This window comes from Emydura macquarii, unplaced genomic scaffold (assembly GCF_026122565.2).
Source record: "Emydura macquarii macquarii isolate MOO-44397 ecotype Brisbane River unplaced genomic scaffold, CSIRO-AGI_Emac_v2 contig_312, whole genome shotgun sequence".
In the NCBI taxonomy this organism is placed as follows: domain Eukaryota; kingdom Metazoa; phylum Chordata; order Testudines; family Chelidae; genus Emydura; species Emydura macquarii.
The window spans coordinates 13,630,197-13,648,558 of NW_027130449.1; positions in this window are offsets into that span (position 1 = coordinate 13,630,197).

An 18,362-nucleotide genomic window follows, 5' to 3' on the forward strand; every position below is an offset into this window, starting at 1 on the left:
ATGAGAAGTGTGGGAGAGCGTGAATGTTGTCATTCCCATTTTACACATGGAGAACTCAAGCCCAGAGAGAGTCAGTGATCTGTCCAAGCCTGCACATGAAATCTCTGACAGATCTCCAGATTCTCCATCCAGTGCCTTACCTACGAAGTCATCCTTCCTATTCCAAGGAGTAGCTGCCAGACCCGAGGGGTAAAGCCAGGATCCTGAGCCCTTCTGGTAATTACAGATTCTCTAGTGCATTTCCCAAGAGCAGCTCATCTCTCCGTTTCTCTCACAGGGAATTACGCTTTGCCTCCCTCAGTTCTCCCTCTCGTTTCAACTGCAAACTCTGTTTGTTATTTGGGGATGATTGACTATTTACTCTAAATCACCAGTTTTTAATGGACAGTGGAATTTGGTCCATCGCTTCTATGCAGCAGCCCATGGGACACGGAGCTGCACTCTGTCCACTTTTGTCTGGAAGCTGGCATCACCATCATATATTAAACCAAAAATAGAGACAGAGAGATGCAGGTTAGGACGGAGGTGTCATGTGAAATCCCTGCTCCCCAAAGGGAGAGCATCTGGACTTTTTAGGCCAAGAGAGCCACTAGTCACTTTCTGATGTCACTTCTCCCAACCACACGGCACCTTTCTCTAAAAACTCCCAGGAACAGCTGTCACCACAAAAAGCAGGGGATTACATACTGAAGGCAGGAGCAGGTCACACCAGCATCTCCAGAAACGTGCAAGGCATGTCCTGAGACTGTTCTCATTTCAAAGTTATGGGGCTGCTTGTTTTAAATTTCTGAAGGCCCTTTTTGGATTGGCTTAGGAGGAAAGCTCTGCATGATTTATTTTCTGCTAACGTCCTCCAATGGGATTGATGGAGGAGGAGGAGGAAAGCGGATCACAAATTGCAGCTGGAACATGCTGTTGGTGTGAATTATTTACTAGCCAGCTATACATTTGGTGTTATCAGATCGGCAGCCATTAGGTTCAAAGAAGCACCAGTCCAAAGCAGTACTTCGAGCTACGTCAGAATCAGGTACGACTTGGCGTATCCGTGCAATGGAACCACACGCGCAGAGTGCAATGGTGGTTGGTGAATGTCACCAGGGTGCTCAGTTCTCAGTATCTTCCCCTGGCACGCAGGCAGCAGCTGAACAGTGATCAGCCCAGGAAGACTGCAGTGCCATTCCCCTCTCTAGGGCAGAGCTATTGTGAAATAACAATAGCACCAAATACTAACATAAGCCGCTGCTTCCAGGGCTTGGGGTTACTCGGCGCTGCCTCAGCGGCAATGTGAAAGAGCCAGAGGGCTCTCTACACCCCCAGAGCTGGCAACCTCCCATGCAGTACAGCTGTCAGCAGAGTAATGTGCCACTCAGCCTCCTCCCCGTGGGTGGGGTTAGTAATAAACCGCGTAACAACCACCCTCCAGCTCCACCTCAAGTGCTCCCCTCCAGAAGAGTGGCTACAAACAGGCCTCCCCTCCTATGGAGGGCTGCTTCTAAACCAGGAGCTTCCCAAACTGCAGGTCTAGGTGCACAGCTGAGTAGTCGGACAGAGGAGGCAGGAAATTTCACACTGTTCTGCCTTTTTAGTTTGCTTCAAGCGGTACCAAACTGTACTCAGCTGGGCTCTTTGCTCCTACCTCCGACAGCAGGGGAAGAAGTGCAAAGACACACACACAAGAACAATTCCCCTTGCCTTTGACAGGCATTGGGTCCCCCAAAACGGCCCTTGTCCCGTATCTGGTCACTTTAGCTAGACACTGCGCTTTCTGGTCTTAGAAATGAGTGTTACAATTAAGAAACTGTCCTCCTAGCTTTAGCCTGAAATCTAAGTCAAATGAGAGGGATAGGCACTTTCCAGAAACCTACAGAGATAGAACAGATCTACCCCCCAGGATTTCTTTCAACCTCACTAAACAGACTGACTGAATGAAAGCAGTGCAATAAATCCAGACCCTGCAGCACCAAGCCAGGGCAAAGAGTGAGACCCAGGAAGTGAAACCTGCCGGCAAACAAAACCTGCTGCTGTCAAACCAGCCTAGTTTTGTTACCCAAGAGGAGAGAATTGCATCCCAAACCTGAACAAACCGTGTCACAGGTGGAAAGAACCCATTCCAAAGTTCTTTTGCTTTCCTCACCAGAGCTGATAGTAAAACAGGGGAGGAATTTTTGTGTCGAAGGTCGTTTGATAGCATCCCTGTTTAAAAACTGATTTTCAGACTCATCCCATGAGCTCTTTCTGAAGCCAGGTTCAAGGATGGAGAGTACAGCAGCCCCTAGAAGTTCTGTATTTTGTACGTCCTTATTTTAGTCTCTCTTCTGGTCCAACAGGAACAATCCCACTATTTGCACACTGCTCCTAAAGCCAGAGGATTCCCAGAATGGCTGACTCATTCAGATGCCTGATCCTGGAACTGGAATCTTTCCCTCCAAGTCATAACGAAATGAGGGGCTGTGGGTATTGCAAATTGCAACTCACTGCTGCACTACTGACAGTATATCTCTCTCCCAGGGGATTTTATGCTTTATTTGTGGGGAGAAAGGCATTTCACAACTTTTCAGTATTGCTGAGAAAAATAGCCCTGTTTTGGTTTTAATGAAGGTCTGGATGGTTTTCTATTTGCGTTTCATTTAGTCTCTTACTCTATTGCCAGATTTTCCCAGACTTCTACCCCTCCACAGTACAGTAAGCAGGGTCTTTCTCCTACAAACACCAACACCTCTTATTCCACTGGGATGTACGTACAGAAGTCTACTTATTATAGCCCCTCCAATATTTAGGTTTATTTCGCATACGAGTACAGCCCTGCTTCCTACACCCATTCCCACCCATGCATCAACATGGGAAGCACATACATGGAAAAGGGAACCAGGCAAGAAAGCTCCTCTGAGCTGGGATCATAGATGAAGGGGGGGACACATGACCACTGGGGAGAAGTATTCCAGTCCCCTGCAGTCTGGCTGGAGCTGGTTAATAGCTTTGCACATTAGGCTGTGTAATGTTACACAGCCCTCAAGCTCTGATTGATCATTTCTCTCACAAATGCTTTAAGCTGCCCATTAAGTCTCTGATCAGTGGGATTTTTAGTTGTGGGTTTGGTGGGGGGGATCCTTAATGTCAATTCTATGCACTTTTTATTGCTTCCTGTAAAAGCTTCACGGGGCTGAGGCTGTATCAGAAAATCAATTGATTAGTTTGCTGTATGTTTAGAAATAAAAGTGGAGCTTAAAAAAAATCCTTTGAGCAAGTCAGACAAAACTGTGGCTCAGGCCTGAGCACCGGGAAAATGCGGACTTTTTATTTTTTCCACCCAAGCACTGGTTTCCAGGCCCTGCTCTGTAGAAATACTTGATTGTTGTCCCTTGCTTCATCAAATGTAGAATCCAACTCCATTGTCTGGCTTATCTTAGATACTTATCTAGTCACCATGACTATAGTATCTGAGCACCTCACCATCTTTAGTGTACACAGGATACACAACACCCCTTTGCCACCCATCACTGTCTTACACATTGCACATCACATTAAGCATCCATGCCTGCTTTAAGTTTTTCATACTAATCCTCCTTCCAAACTTTAAACACACAAAGCTTTTCCCAACTGCAACAACAGTGGTACCATCCATTTCTGGCAGTATCATCCTTTCAAAAACAGCACAGGAGTGTTCCGTTTACTGAGCAATCTGATAGACTGAACCTCTTTGTAAGCACTTTGCATAATAAATCTTCCGTTTCCTAATTAGATAAATGAACTTACGAAAGTAACCCCTTCTCACACGAGAAATCTGATCACCGTCAGGATTGTGCCTCTGTGTTAGCTAACATGGTAAAAAACCCAGCTCATTGTCCTACTGGGGGCTCGCCCAGCGTGTTTCCAAGTCACTCCTGTGCACTTCTCTTCATTGGAAAGAGATTTTTACTCCAGTAAGAAACTACAAAGCCAACACCAATACCACGACAGTACCGCGAGCTAGACTCAAGCCTGGCTCCTGCATCTCTGACAAAGCCTCCAGCCTCTTGCCCCTTGCACTGTCCTTCTCAGCAATGGGTGCTGATAGACGTGGAAAGGACGGTAAGATTTTCACATCCCAGGCTGACTGAGGAAGGGAGGGAGAGGGGGGTCATTTCTTGACTGGTAAGCTGAATACACATGATCTGGAATGACCGAAGAGGAATCAGAGTGGAGCCTGCACATTGTCATTCTTAGCCACTTTTCTACCTGTAAGCGCGTTTTAAGGAACTGCGTTGGACCCCTGCCAGCCGGAGACGGGACAGGAAGACCCACTACTGGGCGGGATTGTCTCCCCTGGCAAAGGCGAATGCATGTCTAGAGTGTGGCCAAGAACTAGGGACACCAGCCCCAAGCCTGTGTTCTGCTCCCCTTCACAATGCCATGTTAGTGTCTCTTCCTGACCAGTGTTTAGGCTGACCGTGCTACATAGCACCCTGGAGTTGCAAGAGTTGTTGACCCCCTTGTTTACACTGCTCAGATGCTTGCTCCTCTGTGCCTTCTGCCCTCTCAAATCACTTTGCCATCTCTTTGGAGTACACAGGAGCCGTGCGTGGTCAGTGCATTGGAAACAATCTCCTCTTGCCATGCAAACCAAAGGCCAGGAGCTGCTTTCCCTTGCGCGCCTGCAAAGTCTCCTCTGACAACAATACCCTCTCCTTTGGTGCATCACCTGACCTTGCAAGTTCCTATGTATTTCTACTACGATTCAACACTCCTTTAGCTTAGAAATTGCTCTAGATATTGAGAACAATGAGGCCTGACTGTGTTAGCTCAGAACAAAGTGGCTTTTTATAGAAGGGGCTCTGTGCTCTGGCTGATGTACTGCCGAGGCAGTAACAGCAGGAGAGAGAGGATGCCATAGAGTGTCTGATGCATCTCCAGGTCTGTTTTAGTAACATCAGTCCCCTGCATCCCATGGGGTTCATCTATGGCTCTACCATCTAACACGAGCCCTGCATTCGCTGCCATGAAGCAGGAGCTGGCAACAGCTCCCATATGATATCGCCCACTCTGTCCAGGGGCGTGGACGGAGGAGGATGAATTACAGCGAGCTCTGGTGCAGCCAGCTGGCTCAGAGAACCCCTGCTTAAAGGACAGGGCCGAAAGCACCTCACCCACTCTGTCCTTCGTGGCAGAGAAAGGCTAAGGCTCAGGTCTAATGGATGTAAAGAGGATAGAGGCTGCTGGATGCAGACAGATCATGTGGTTCTTTCTGGCTTTCCAGCTCCCAGGTTGAATAAGCACAGCCCCTGCGGCCTACGGCCATCACTAATGCCTATATTCTGGCCTGAACCAAGCAGTCATAGGCAGGGTTTGCCAATTGCCACATCCACCTTTCCCCTCTCTTTCATCATGCAGCCGGGGGTATTTACTGAATTCCTTCTAATTCTTCCTTTTGCTCAACTTTGATGGGTGGGAGGGGTGATTAATCATCTCAGATGTGTCTAAGTAACAGCTTCCTGCCAAGTGATGCTGAGCCAGCCAGAGGTGGTTTCATGCCAGCAATGCTGCGTGGGAGGGGATGGGATATCATGTTAGAGCTTTGTGTGGGTGTGATTTGGGGAAAGCCAGACCAAACCTGCTCGTGCACTTGAATTTAACTCCAGTAGCGCAGCTGTTACTTTTCTAACCTGCAGGTGGATTCTTCTAGCACAACCACCTCCGATCCTACCGGAGCCGTTCCAAACCCCCTTCATCTCTCTCAAGATTGCACCTGACATGGTGACTCATACCAAGATCACGGCACCCAGCAAGGTGCTGCACAAACACCTTGTGTTTGTGAGACCATCCCTGCCCTGGCCTTAAACAGTCAAGACAGACAACGAGTTGAAGGCAAAACAGAAGTACTAAGGTGGAAAATGACTTGGCCATGGTCACCCAGAAGGTCAGTGGCAGAACCCAGGTCTCCTGATCTCCAGCCCACTGCCCTATTAGATGTCTCAAGACAATGTGAGAATCCCTCTGTGTGCTTTTGTCAAGAACGCTCCTTAATTGCCAAAGCACTCTCAGCCCAGGGAATGAGAAAGAGCTGCCAGCCAATCCAGTCTCAGTATCTAGACAGTATCTAGTGGCCATAGCACTCCTGATTCCCTTTGCTTCTGAACAGGGTGTTAGGATAATCAAAGTAACATCCAGCTTTACATATGTGCTTGTACATCGAAATTGTTTGAATGCATTGGGAGCCAGAGCTCTGTGTCAGGGACCGCAAGGTTGCAATTATAACGTTGGTGTGTAATCGAAACTGCAGATACTTCTATCTCTGATATGCCCCCCCCCCCATTATTTGCTAATTTTAGATAGGGAAAGTTGCAAGCTGTGTGGAGGTTTGTTATTAACATCCATGAGGTAGGAAGAAAGAGGATTGGTGCCCATGAATATTCTGTAGGAGGAGATGGATTAGTGTCGGAGACATATCTGAAGGGATTTGCAGGGGAATTATTTATGGTGGGAACAAGTACGTACTCATTTAACTTATATTCTACATTATACAAACAAGGCATTGCGCTCTGTAAGTTAAGGCAGTAATGCTACTCTAAATTAAATTCATCAGTGCTTTAATTAAGATCTATATTTAGTTCTTAATTAAAGGGAGAAGAGGGGGGGAAGATATTGCATGGGGAGTGATTTTGTGTAGCGATAAATATGTGAAGAAGAAATCGGGTTAGAGGGGGTCTGGAAATCTGAGCTCACGGTGCCACAATAACCCCTGCTGGCTCTCTGCCATCAAAGAGATCTGAGGGAACATTCTGCTGCTGTTCTATCCCAGTGAGAACTTGGTTTGCTTTGTCGTCAAGGGGTATGAAAATATCCCAGTTCCTTGTCGCCCACAGGGCATCTGCTGATTCAAACCACGTGTTTGGCGCCACTAGATAGGACAGAGTTTTGTTTGTTTTTTGGTAGCCAGTCTTTGAAACCCTTCCCCGGAATTCAAATTAGAACATCAAAATAGCCATGGAGAAGCAAGGTCTTTTAACCCCCTTCTGCACTCTGGGAGATAATTTAAAGACAAGCCAGGAAGGAAATTACAGAGCGGCGCTGGGAATGCAGAAGACCCTCGCTTTAGCCCTCTCCCACACGTCAGGCTAATTTAAGCACATCAGTGAAAATCCAGTCAATGAGCTATATTAAAGAAATGGTGACATGTCGCATACACATCCTTGACAGCACCCTGGGCTCCCAGGTAGGATCCAGGCTGGAAAGAAGCTGGCAGACTGTAAGAGGCGAAGTCTGTCTTTCAGACCAACTCCTCTGATCGCGCAGGTTATTAGAGTTTACTGACAATAATGGGAGGTACAGGTCCAGGCTATTCCGTGAAAGCAAAGCTCTGTTAGCAAATCGTCTGTGAACTGACCCTGATGCTCCACCAGCTGTATTTGTTATTCCTAGCAATGCACAGAATGGTTTGTAGGAATGATTTCCAGCCAGCTGCTCACGCTGACTATTCCCTCTTTGTGGTGGGTCACCTGAAGCCTGGTCTCCACTGCATGCTAACCTTCTGCTCAACCCTGCTTTCCCCCCAACACAGGACATGTTCAGACATCATCCCATGGCAACATTTCTGTTCCTTAACTGGATGAGTTAAACTCTCTTAGTAAACCGCGAATGCAAAGTGTGTACAGTACTTATATTGTGACAGTTATTGGTGCTGATATTAAATTTCCTGGGCTCAAAACTGTTTTCACAACCAGCTCAGGTTTATCCAAATCCATGTGAGTAATGAATGCCACCATCCCATGAATTGCAGCAAATAGAACATGACACTTTTTTACTAGCAAAAATATTTACTGAGTGAGTTTTTACCCTTTGATCAGCTCTACAAATTCTTACTATTTATATAGCACAGATGGGAAACAGGCAACATACCACAGTGCAAAGACCAGAGAACTATGATCCTCATCAGCCAGCCAACAGTTTTTAATTTCCCGCATTGGTGCTTGGCTGCACTGGTGTGCTGGATGCTTTAGAACCCCACAGACTAAAGGGTGGATTGTAGGCACTGACGTTAGTGTCTATGATTCTGCATGAACTGCGTGGCAGGGAGAGAGATGGGGGAGTTGTATAGTTGGCTGAGGGTTTCACTAGCTACAACAGGGCACATCCTAGCTCAGAAGAAAGCAGGGAAGCTGATTTCAAAGAGTTGGCTTTTTGTGTGTGTCTTTGCCCTTTGCAAGCCTGAGCCCTTCATTCTCTGCTAACGGCTCTGGGATCCGGTAACAGTTTCTTTTCATTACTGAAAGTTTTAGGATTCCCTTGTTTTAAATTCCACACTCCCACCCGAGCAAACAATAAATAAGAACAAATGTGCACATGAGATAAAACACTTTGGGGCAAAGCTCTGTGGAAAGAGATAGCAAAGCAGATCAAATTCCTCTCAAGACCCCTCCTCTTGGACAAAGCATCCCCACCAGAACCAGCGGGATCTTCCCTTCCTGTAGCCAAGGTGGGGAGAAGAGCTAAGAAACGATCTATGTCCTCCAGGATCCTTGCTAGAGAGAGTCAGTGGAAGTCACAAACACTATGGTGATGGCTGCTCTAGAATCCTCAGAGCTAGATGCTAGGAACACCCCTGCTTTGAGAGACAGGGGATGGGGTGTGAAGGTGGAAAGGAAAGTTTTAACGAAGAAAGTTAATTTGGCAACAATTAGAATATCAAAGCAGTGCAGCATGCTGCCTTCTTCTTTCGCCTCCCTTGTACCCGATTAATCAGCGGCTACAGCACGCGGCTTTGATCCCAGAAATCAAACCCCTAGTCTGATGGGTGACTTGATGTTATGCTAATATGAGTTGATTGAGCTGAGATAATTACACTTCATCCAGGTTTCCTGGGAGTTTCGAATAAATATTGATGCACATCTGTCCCCTGCTCAGGTGAAGGGAGTTGCTCTTTGCTGGCACCAGTTTTGATTGGGTCTTTGGGAGGCTCGCCTTCCTGATTGCCGGGAACAGCTTGCCTTTGGTACCAGTGTCCTGATGCTGCAGACAGGAGCACACGGTGTGCAGAACGGTGGGGGAGGCTAGGCCAGGAACGGGTGCAGAAAGCAGGAAAGGAGCAGCCACAGTGTTTCCTTGGAGCTGATCATCCTTGCAGCATGGTCTGAGTACCAGGAGGTTTAGCTGGTACCTGCCTCTCAGTGCTTGACCAGGGTGGGACCCATCAGCTGAGTCTCCCTCCACACTGATCTACAACTGCCATGGTTAGACTTGTTCCAAGGTGCCGCTTGCTGAAGGCAGGGCCCAGATGTGTGGCCATTAGTCACTGACAGTCGTGGCCATCACAGACTGTGGGTGTGGGCTGAGTACTCAGCTCTGGGCAAGGCAATGGACCAACTCCTCCGTTTTCCTTTGGGAGGGGTGTGTCCAAGGAAGGGACCCCTTCCACTCCCCCAAAAGTCACACCCTGCTGCAGCCACCTTCCTTCCCAAAGCTTCCCTCGGGTCCTCCGCACGGGAGGTGGGAATGCCAGAAGGGGAAAGATGTCCTGCGAGGTGTTTGCGGCCTCCATCCTCTCGGAGGATTGGCACCTCTGATATAGACCCACCAGACCCAGACGTGCGAATTTGCTCACACACCTTTACTATCAGGTTCACCCCACAATCTTTTCTGAGCAGGCCAGTGCTCCCCACCAGAGAGAAACCCTGTGTTTCTATCTATCTATCTATGGTACTTAGCGAGCCACCATCATCAGCGTGGCAGAGCACCTCACAAACTTTAAAGCATTGATCTTCCCTGCACCCTGTGCGGTACGGTAGGGCAATGCAGTTATCCCCATTGGGAACAGACACACAGAGTGAGGGAGGGACTTGCTGAAGGTCATACAGAGAGCCTGTGGCAGAGCAGGAAATTGAACTCAGGTCTCTTGCATCCTCACCTCAGGCTCTCACTCCTGACTGATCCTTCCTGCCTGCTAGTGCTGTTGCTTATTGTGTATTGAGGAACATCATTGCCCTGCACTATGCAAACATGCTTCCTGCCCCATGGAGCACACAGGCTAATTCAGACGGAGAACGCTGCTGAGACGCACAGGAAGGCTCTGAAGGAGGAGAATCACCACCTTGGCTCCCAAGGCAAGTGAGACAGTGCCAAGTCTAAGGGGCATCAGGCAAGAGAGTGCAAATGCAGCGTGGGAGAAGGATGGAAAGTGGGCACTTAGCAGAAGACGTCTCTGCCATGAACCCAGACAAACCTACCCCAGAGTTGCCTCCGCAGCACCCCTCACAACAGACTCTGAACTGCAGCAGTAAAATCTATCAACTCCAAGCAAAGCTCGGTGCAGCCAGCATCTGTTTCCCAAGTGCCAGCTCCTTCCCTGCACTCTCACCATGGCACAATCCATCCCCGCAGCCACAGGGCTGAGGCACTGCACCATGAAACACTGCTCCAGACACAGCAGCACAGCGTCCTAAGCTCTTACCAAGGAGCAGCACGCCTACAAGCTCCCACCCTTAGCCATGTCGCCACACTGACAAACCGGTCTGTGTACTCACATCATGGACACGGCTCCCCACGCCAGTAACACCTGAATTCAAACAGCTCCCACTGCTGCTGCTGCTACTCTGACTCCAGCAAAACGGAAGCAAATCACCTATCGGTGAGAGCATTTCCTAGACGGAGCTAGAGGGATACTCTCGAGTCACTGGAGTCTAAATGTGGATATCTGGGAAGAGAAAATGGGGGAAGGCTGGTGGGGGTGGGAGGTGCAGGAGATGTCACGAAGGGAAGTAGGGGTGAATACTGAAGCTTCTGTCATTGTTGAATGAAGCCGCGGAGCCAGACCCTCAGCTGGTAGCCCGGTGGATTTTGATGTACACAGCTGAGGATGTGGCTCGCTTGTTATTTCAATATTCCCTACAGAGTCAGCAGTTTAGCCCTTGCCGCAATGTACTGAGGTGACAGCATGAGAAGCGGCCGCGAAAGTAACTGTTCCAGGTGAAGGAGCAGGGGAAAGGACCCTGAACAAGCTGCATGAGGAATGTGAAGTCAATGCAGTGTTGAAGTCTGTCCAGCTGCAGAGTGCTGTGAGCAGGGGGGAAAGGGAACAGTTTCAGTAACAGTTAAAGCTTGACTTCTGACAGCCCGTTACCAGGGCCGGGACGCACGGGTCCGTGACTGGTCTGCATGCAGCAACCTCTCCCGGAACGCCGGTGGTCTAAGGAAGCTCTTTGAAAGGACAAATGGCTATCTTCAGCACTACGGCAGCAGCCACAGATGTTCCCAGCTGCATCCCTATGGAGGTTTTTGTCCCACCGCAGCAAACACTGAGCAAGGAGAGTCGGGCTCAGCAGAACCAGGGCTGTTTTTTGGTATAACATGAAAAGCCAGCCCAGTCCTTCCCATCTCGCTGCTGCTCCAGCCCCCTCCTCCATGCCCCTGGCCGCTGCCAGAGTGGCTGTATTCCCTCTCCAGAGCCCAGCTGGCGTGTAGACCCTTCCCCCTCACGCTGCCTGCCATAGCATGTGAATCCTCATGAAAATGAGGCAGATCCATCAATGTGACGCGCTCTCCTCAGGTGGGACGGGGATGCGTGGCAGCCCTATAAATCATATCCTCTCTCCTCCCTAGCCCTGGGGGACTCCAGCAAATGGAATGACCCTCCCAGCTCTACACGCACCTTGAATACATGAAGGCTAGGACCAGGACCGGCCAGGCCAGGCCACATCCTGGGGATGTGCTGGCGACTCCAGACCCCTCCCCTGAAGAGCTGCCTCGAGCCACGGCGGGCTGATATGAGATGAGTGTTAGAAGTGGGGAGAGGTTCCTGTCTGCCAGCTCCTTGCCTTGTACTTAGAAGGGGCCATCTTTTTGTTGGGTCTGTGCAGTGCCTCACACGGAGGGATCCTGGGCCATGATGGGCTTCTAGGCACTCCCACAATACAAGCAGTAAATAACACTAACAGTAATATGGCCTGAGAACGCCCTGCTTCGAGGCTCAGCTGCCTAAACGTGCCAATGGATGCCTGGGACTGCACTAGCGATTTCAGTGTGGCCACAATCAGGCCACGCTTGCGTGTTCCTTGCCCCCCGTGTAAACTCCAAGCAACGTGAAATGCTCGTGGCCATTGCCTGCCACCCGTGGGAAGCACGGGATGTACATCCACAGTGGATGTCAGAGGCCTGGACGGGGGAAGCAGGCAAACTGGACTGGATCAATGAGCCGCTCCCTTCATGCACAGGGGCTGGGATACAAGCCGTGGAGTCAGCATTTGCTCACCCTTCCTTCTCTGCCTTTGCAAAGCGCTCTGGCGCTACACTGATGTTTTACCAGGCCACCCTCGTGGCATAGTGGCAGTGGCACCTGAGGGCAGCAGGCGCTGTGATGTGCTTGTGGGCCAGCCTGGCCTTCTGCCTGCAGAATGTCTGAAGTACTAATGGCCCCGGGAGAACCTGGGGGGCCTGTGGATCGCCCCTCACGGAGCCGACCTGCCTCTGCCAACAAAGCAGCGGCTCGGTCAGTTTTCAGTGAGTGGGACATGTGCCAGCAGGTGATGGCAGGGAATTCACCCCCCACACAAAGGGAGGGTGCACATCTGCCCGGGCAAGATCTCACGCCTCCGTGCTGGAAGCCTGCTCTCCATTTTCAGCTCGCTGCCTGCAACTGCATCTCAGAAACTCGGACTGGGGTTGGCACAGCCCTCGCTCCTTTATACAACCTGTGAGCCGGCGCATAGCTCCCCCCAGTCCCCCGCCTCCCTGCTTGATCAAATTATAACTCGAGATCCTCCCTTGGGAGGGCGCTCGCTCTGTAGCATTGTTTGCTTTGCCTAGTTCGCCTGTGGAAGTCGGAGAAGGAGAGTGGGCAGCCAAACCGGCTCATTTGACTCTCCCCGTCTCATGACAGACCCCTTAATGAAAGAAGGGAGCATGGGAATCAATGCCAGTCTCCATCGGAATTACCAGCTGGGAGCTTCTCTTGCTGCTACCCCCCTTCCAGCTAGCAGGAAGGGTGTGACCCCCCTTCACCACCCCACTCAGCCTTCACGTGCCTCCTGCTATGTAGGACTGTCCTGCCTGTCCTGTCCCTAGCCCAAAGAACTACCCAGCGTAGGATCACACACAGTTCTCTCGCCCCATTTTAGGCTAGTTGGCTTGCCCAGAGCAGTGTGGCACAGTGGGGAGAGCACAGAAGCATGAGCCAGGCAGGAGCCCCCAGGGTCTAATCCCAGCCCTGCCACCGACACCCTCTTGGCTATAATCCCTCTGAGCCTCAGTGACTGTCTCTGTAAAATGGAGCTCGTGCTTTCCCTCGCAGCATGCTGAGAGCTCTTTGAAGATGGTCAGTGCTAAGTGTTGTTAGGACAATAGCATACAGCACACACGCCATGGACTGATGTCATTCCCAGGGGTAAGCAATTCCTGTGCTGACTGGCAGCTTTGTTTCTTATCAGACCCTGCATTAACAGTTTTTAGAGCTATTGGTTGAGCAAAAGTTTTTGCTTTAGAACTTGAAACTGTGCGGTGCATCATTAGCTCTGTGTTCAAACAGCCCACTCGGGACCACACACAGAGCTGACTTTCTGAGCTTTGATATGTCTGCCTAGACATGTGCTCTTTATTTTGGACTATGCATCACGGTTTGAACACTAACCTTGTGACAGCTGGTCACTTGGCACCGGGCGGCGTTCACAATGAGTCCTTGTCAACTCCTTGCAAGCACTGAGAATCTGGGTGAACATCACAGGCGATTGGAGCACAAGGAAGCACCATGCACTGGTTGGGTTTGCTTTTGAGTGGCTTTACTATCTGTGTACTGACAGTCGCAGCGTTCAGTGCATCCAAAACCTCCTGAACCAAAACTGATGAACTGATCAGCTGAGCTCAGGGCACCAAACCCTGCGAGTTCAGCTCTATGGATAGCGAGTCACAGAGCCCAGGTCGGCTGAGTTGGGCTGTAAGATTGCAGTGCCGACCTTCACGCTTCGGCTCTCAGATTCTGCGAGGGGGTAGGCTCTTAGAACCCGGGCTCCAGCCCGAGCCTCAACATCTACACTGCAGTGTTATAGCCGACAGCCTGAGTCGCCTGGTCTAGATCAGCCACAACCACGCCAGGGGTTCTTTTGTTGGGTTTTGGTTTGCGGCGGCAGCGTAGACATGCCCTTGTAGGCAAATGTAGCTATTTGTGTGACTTGACTACAGGGCAGGCTGTCCTAACACCCATGCTGGCAAGCTCTTTGGGGCAGGGATCATCTTTTTGTTCTATTTGTGCAGCACCTGACACAAAGGGATCCTGCTCCCGGACTAGCGCTCCTAGGTGCTACCACACTACAAATAATAAATCATCGTCAGATAGCACTTTTCACCTGCCGCTCCCAATGAACGTGGGAGCAGAGGGAATGTACTGTCATCACCTCTTTAGGCATGAGGAAACTGAGGCACAGAGAGGGGAAGTCATGCACCCAACATCACACAGCCAGTCCGTGGTAGACCTGGGACTACACCACAACTCTCCCAACTGCCAACTCTCTAGCGCTTGGACCGCCTGCCTCTCTGAGAGACCTTTGGGCCTTTCCTGTGCACGGCTGATGTGGCTGTACAGATGGGCGTGAGAGGCAGCAGCTAGGAGCCCTGCAATAAGAGGCCATTTTAACTAATCCACAAATTAAAGTGCCATGAGAAAACAGGCTAATCAAATTATACATTCCTAAGAACCATTTATAAGCCGTGTGCATTCTTTAATCTTAATTAGAAATCTTAGCAGCTCCTGCCGACTCTGTAATCAACGTTTAAACACGGCTGACCCCCATCGCACTAACCTTGAGAGGCTGGCGCAGGTATTTGATGAGGGAGCTGGGGAAAGTGTCTGATTTGCGGAGTTCATTGTAGCCAAGGAAGCCTGGGGGTATGGAGCCTTAGATCAGAGAACCAGCTACAGCTAATGATGAGTATTATGTCTGAGCTCTAATTAAACAGCATTTGCTGACAATTCCACAAGCCCATAATAATCTCTCTCATTTGGCTCAATAACATTTGTATTTGTAAATAAACACTATTTCCTTACACTTCCCTGGAGGGGAGGTCTTGGGAGAAAGGAGGCGAGATGCAGATGCTCAGATATCGCCCTGCTCTGGAGAGGGGGTGGCCATCCACAACCAATACCCTCTATCACCCACCCACCTTAACCCAACAACAAAATCTCCTGCCCATGACAACCCCAGGGACTTCTAACAAGGCTGCCAGGCTGTGTAGCCAGGTGTGTTCAGCTTACAAGCCAACCTCTAACTAAAAGGTGAGGAAGAAGTTGTCCCCATGGGAAGGTTGCGCCATCACTGCAGGATTTCTTGCACCTTCTTCTCAAGCAGCTGGCTCTAGACAAGGTACTAGATTCACTGGACCTCTGGTCTGACCCAGTGTTGATCCCTGTGGCCTCCAGAAGATGACTGTGATAGATCTCACCCATGATGTGATCATTACAGCACTTTCGAGAGATGTGAGCGGAGATGCTGCAGAAACACCGGTAGTGTTTGCAACGTGATGCGGCTGTGAATGAAGGAGTTAAGCCAAGAATACTTGGCTTTCCTGGATGCAATGTGCACTTCTCTCTGTGCGGGCAGGATGTTGGTGAAGATCTAGAGCAGGTTGTGAGTGTGGGCATCTTGCTTCCTTTCCCTGCCCCCCGCCCTCCTTTCCCCTGTGCTGTTGGGTTAGATCTAAAATTGGATTGCAAGCTTCTTGGAACAGGGCCTATGACTTTTTATTTGTTCAGCTAGACAGTGAGAGGGACTTGGCAGTCATAGTGACTAACCAGTTGGACATGGGCTGCCAGGGTAACGCTGTAGCTAAGAGGGTTAACGTGATCCTTGGATGGAGAAACCGGGAAATACCAAGTAGAGGCAGGAGATGGTGTTAGCTGTCTCGATAGCATTAGTGAAACCAGTCCTGGATCCTGTGTCCAGTTCTGGGGTCTGCACTTCAAGCAAGGTGTTGAAAAGTTGGAAAAAGGCTCAGAAAAACACCACACGTCTAGAAAACCTGCCCTACAGTGAGAGAGACTTGAGCATCTCAATCTGTTCAATTTATCCAAAAGGAGGTAAAGTGGTGACATGATCACAGGCTGCAAATAGATACATGGGGCAGAGATTTCTGATAGTAGACAGCTCTTTAATCGAGCAGAAGAAGGCAGAAAGCAATCCAATGGCTGGAAGCTTAAACGAAACAAACTAAGACTAGAATGAAGGTGCACATTGTTAACGGGAGGGTAATTAACCCCTGGAAAACTGACCAGAGGCTTGTGTGATCTCTCCATCACTTGCAGTTTTTAAATCAAGATTGTGTATGTATCCTTCTAAAATCTCCACGCTGGCTCATGCAGACGTTGGTGTTTGCTGCAGTCATTAGCGGGTGCAGTTCAGTGGCCTGCAGGTCAGATTAGCCGAGTCGGGTGATCCTTTCTGACCTTAAAAGCTATGCAACTCTGACAGCACCCAGTGGTCTTTCAGCCGAATGGTATTTTATCTTCAGTGCCTTTCTTCCTTCTTAGCACCTAAAGGACTCCAAAAGAGTGCTCATTGGATGTGTCCTAGTTCGACATGGTGTATATGTAGCACATGCTATCGCTGCACACCAGTTTAGGACAGTACATCAAGATCAGGCCTGGATCTCATTACAGCTGTGGAGGGGAATGAAGGTAATAGAACAATAGTTTCCAGCTTATAGGTCACCTTTCAACAAAGCCCCTGCCAGGAGTAGTCAATAAAAACTCACACCGCTGAGAGAGGAAGCAGACTTGGGCCCATTTCACAGAAGGGTAGACAAGGCTCAGAGAAGTGCTTAGAAAGCACTGTTTCCGAGGTCATAGAATGGGTCAGTGGCATAGAATCCATTGTCCCCTGTTCTAACCACTAGATATACACCCCTACCCACCCCAAACTCAGCTGGATTACCGGTTGCAAGAGCTCCGCTCAGGAAGCCATTGGCAACACATAACTTTATTGAACTTACAGAACTATGAATACAACAAATGCCTTATTCTTACATGCCATTAGACAGAGATCTTTTTAAATTGTAACTAGGCACACACCCACCATCTAGAGACACTGGTGTTTGGATTCAGGGCTAGGAATATTATTCTGACTCTTGTGAAAACTTCCACTGGGGCTCTTTAATGTCCATGAATGACCAGGACCTCAGATTGATGCTCCACTTGAAAGGCAAAGCAAAAGCCCATGATTGGGCAGAAGCCAGGCTGTCAAGGCTGGGATGTACTGTTGATAGCATAGCCATGGGCTGAGAGCTTTAGGTCCAGAACCTTTGTCTCTCCCCCTCTCATGCACATAAAATAAATCGCCTCCTTGATTTCTATGGTAGCTCATATTAGGCTCCATGGCATACAAAGAAACCACCCCGAGAGGCAGCTGCAGAAGGCGGACAAGAGGCACACAATTGTTCAAAGCTAGCAAACACAACTGCAGTTATATACATATTAAAATATTCAGCTTCACAAGAGAAAGCATTTCCCTCTGCCCCTCCCCACTACCAGGCCTGAGGAATCTTAATGACTATACAGAACATAACCAGACCGTGGACATGAATTCTAAAGCAGAGAACAAGTCCACAGAGCTCTGGGAGGTCAGAAGAAAAGGGCAGATGCTCTCTTCCCCAAGTCAAACCACCCAGACAAATGGCACCTCATTGAAGCAAATGTAACCTGGTTCCCAATCGAAACTTTGAAAGGCCAGTGCACAGGGGGTCCGGGGTACGTTGGCTTAGATCAGTCCCCAACAGAAGTTGTGTTCCTAGGTAGGCAGGGAACATGGAAATGTTCCAGGCAAGAGGTCCACAATCTGCAAGTTCTTTTAAAGTCATTCCAGTGTCTTGGCCACTCTAACAATTTGAATGTATCCTCCTATGACAGCATCTCTAGTGCCTGGAACCAACAGATTGCTGGCTGGCAGAGCTGGGGTGGTTCTTCTGTGGGCAAGGAAGGATGATTCTGGAGAGGAAAATCAGGAGATCCAGAAGCATGTTCTGCTTTTGGCTTGGCCACTGAACCCCAGTGGGATCTCAGTGGGCTAGAAGGAGGGCAGCTACTCAAAGGGGGGCTGGAACAATTTGTATAGTGGGGGTACTGAGCAGGGCCCCCACATGAGGAAGGGTACATTTTACTGGGGCCCCCAGAGGCCCTGGGGGGTCCGGAGTCCCTGGGGTGGCCCAGCCCACGCTGCAACCCCCATTACCATGAGGAAACATTGTTCATGGCTCATGAGATTGCATGTATGGGATGAGGGGTTGTGGTGCGTGTGTGGGAGGGGGCCCGAAAAAATCATGCTTGAGCCCTGGTGCTGACAGCCATTGACCCAAACTGTAAACCCTGTATCTAATAGAAACCACGTCAAGCCAGGGGGTGCAGCAGCACCCCCCGC